Source organism: Echinococcus granulosus (genome assembly GCF_000524195.1).
Source record: "Echinococcus granulosus chromosome Unknown EG_S00214, whole genome shotgun sequence".
NCBI lineage: Eukaryota > Metazoa > Platyhelminthes > Cestoda > Cyclophyllidea > Taeniidae > Echinococcus > Echinococcus granulosus.
In genome coordinates, this window is record NW_020170594.1 from 62,048 (window position 1) to 65,596 (window position 3,549).

The window sequence follows — 3,549 nt, forward strand, 5'->3', positions numbered from 1 at the left end:
AGCGGAGTGGCTCAGATAGCGTAAATGACTTTCCTTTATTACAATTATTCCAAAGACTTTCAAATCATGCGTATTTTCGCAGGGATGCCATAAGTTATCAGAACGCTCAATTTACAGTAAATCGGCATAACTTACTGATTATTTGATAGAAGTTTCTATGGATTCGTCAGTCCTAATCTGATTTCTACACCCATGATACTCATTTATACTTAATGTTTACGGGTTTCCATTCCTTCTGCACACGAATATTAAAGCTACTCTCAGATTCGTGTGTCTCAAAACATCTGCAGTGACTTGGGCACGACAGTCCGATATTTTGATGGACGATGCTTAATTAATCATAAACCCAAGATGCAGAATTTAACACGTTTTAAAGATAAAGGGGTAATCCAATTTAGAGCACCTTGTGGAAAACAGCCTCATAAATCTGAGGCAGCTTGGTAATCGGGATACACTTCTTCTGTTCTCCCTTGAGCAGCCGCAGAAGGTCATGTGTGAATCGGCGCACCTGGATCACGTGAGTCAGCATGATGGTACGGAGAGGTCCTTCGCCCACGATATGGACAATTCCGCTCAGCGCTTCAATAAGGTCCTGGAGACGAGCAAATCCATAGTCGGAAACGCGGCACTGCTTGCCAAAATGCGCGTGATAGGCGGGAGTGAATTTGTTTAGTGGCAGCGCGCACCCCACCTGCTGCTTCACTAGATCTACCACCTCGCGGCGGAACTGGCGCAGACCTTCGGTGGCAGTGAGGCCCTGAGAGGCCATATCCGTGGTGGTTGACACCGCCGTCACTTCTAAAATGCAGACCACCATTTCAGGAGAAGGGAGACTGATGAGACAGCTATCTGTAAGCTATCACGCTTTGCAGAAATTAATGCTGCATGAACGATACCATATTAATGAAACTCAATTGTTTTACTCCTCAACTGCAGCATATGAGACTGTGTTCCAATGCAAGAGTCACTACGAAAGAAAGCAGTGGAATTTTTTGACAACGCAATCGTTTTGTCAAATTAGTGTAATCTAATGCAACGGGTTGCAACTACGGCCATGGTGGATGAGGTTTTTGCCATTTAAGTTCAGCCGAACACACGCAGTTCCTTTAAGTCACTTTTGATAAAACATGAAACAGTTGTAAGCTGCCATATTTTGTCTATGAAAATGGGCAATTTGCCAATGCAAATCGTCAAGGATCCTTCGTTGTGTAAGTAGCCTGGAGTTCTATTCAATTAGAAATTATATTTATTTTAAAAGTGCATTATAAGGGAAACAACAGCTATTTTTAAACTACTTTACTGACCTAATAAATTATGTCTGTGAGCCACAATTAGACATTAAATAATGGTTCATTTGCATTTTAGCATAATCGTAGATACAATATTAGGGTTTTTGTAAAAGTTGGATGATTCTGCCTTAATTAATCTATATTTCGAATGCCTTTTAAAATTACCGGACTATTTACCTTGTGAACTATCCTGAGATAACGTAACAACCCTTATTCCATTTGCAGTAAGCTGGATGCTCACGTCAGGCACGCAGGTGATTAGGTGTTCCAGGGAAACATAGTTGCTCATTAATACGGAGTCCTTATTTGACTTCTTATCATTGTCGTGTGTTTGTTCGCTGACCGACTCAGCCTTGTTCAGTGGACCAAAGGTTTCCTCGTAGCAGCGTGTAAAACTCATGACGGAGAGGTGGTTATTATGCTCCTGCAGCAGTTGCACCACGTTGGGACGGAGCTCAGCCAAACCAATCATGACCGCTGGCATACGCTGCTGACTGGCCATCTGAATGCACTCGCGGGGATCCCTGGGCTGGTGTTTCGGACAAAGCGGATCTTCAAGCTTCGGCAAAGTCTAAAAACAACAGCAACTAAAATAAAAAGTGCTGTGTCATCTTAAATGACCTAAAAACATTTACCTCAAAATTGCCTTAGGATTACTCTAGGTATTTGTCCCGATTTCGGTGTATAAAATGCTTTAGTCTTTGTAGCGAATGGGACCAGTGTTGAATCTATTGTTTAAATAAGTTTTTATAAAGTTCCTAAGTTGTTCTAATTGAAACACTTTTGTATTTTATAGACATAATATGGGAAACTGATTAAGCATTTGGATGCTGTAGGGAAATCCAGCTAAGATGGATTTTACTTTGTAATTATTTTAAAACTAGGAATATTTGTCGCAGAATATTAGCAAAAATCACTCTTTAAATTAAATGAAGAGTTGTGCTTGGTTCAAGATCAAACAATTTCCTATTATAGGTTCCTCATTGAATTCAAAGGAAGAAATTGTTTTGATTTGATCCAAATTATTCACATCATCAAGTAATGCAATTAAAAGTTTTATTTGCTCTTTTTCAAGATAGACAAAGCTTGTGTATGCACAAGTCATTTACATAAAAATTAACAAATATCCAAACGCATACCCCGGTATGAACTTGTGAAGGCACCATGTAGCCAGTTTTATCGTCCTTTTTCTTACTGGATTGCGACGTATCTGATTGGGACCTCATCATATACATTTTCGTATTGTATTGATACCGTTGCTGTGTTGATTGGTTTGGTGCAAAATATCTTTGACTATGCCTTTCGTTTTGTCCTTTTGGATTCAAAAATCCAACGCGTATTCTACGATAGCCGATCTTACGGCGGTTTAACTGGGATATCGCCATTTGGGCGTCCTCCATTGTTGACACCTTTACAATAGCAAAACATCCAGATTCTGGCTGACGTATTACTTGGAGTTGAAATGTATTTTGAATGACAGACTGAACATGGACGATCAATATGCGTCGCAACTCTGACGGAGACACAGAAGGTTCAAGATTGGATATAATTAGCTGAATTAAATTCGAGTTCCTTCCATGGAACTGCTGGTTTGTAAACGCATGCACTGGCCCAACAAGTCCATTTGTCACATTCTCTTGGGTCGTGTGCATTATTAAGCGTGATTAATTAGGATCCCAAGTAAAAATTTTCTAGAAGTCTTTTTTGCTTGAGGATGGAGTAAAATATGTGTAGCAGCCTATGGGCTTAATGCCATACCATACAAACGTTGTAGGCAACAAATTTACCAAAACTTTGGTAAAATAGGTTGGATGTCTAAAAAAGGCAGAATGCAAAAAATATGTAGCATGGAGGAGGGTGCTTTGTGAATTTAAGCAAAGGCCGTCTTAGAATTAAAGGGTTCAGTGGTAAATTGTATTTAAGGTTAGGTTAGAACAAAACACATTTAGCCACTAGATCGAGTAGTTTTGTTCCCGATTACTAGTAGTTCTTAATAAGAGCACTGCTTAGACCCTGAATTATTCAAATAACTAATTTCTTTGTCATGACAAAGTTGTCATTTCTAGCAATGTCATCACTATTTTAGCAGGTAATGTCGGCATAAAAATTTGGCTGAAATAGTAAACAAATAGTGGGCAGTGGTCAAAATTTTGTGGCAAAAACGTACACTTTACTCTGCGCGAGTATTTGTAACTAAGGGGAATTCACCTTTGAAAGCTTGCTGCTTGTTGAAATGTGGCCTTTATCAAGGAAAACAAAA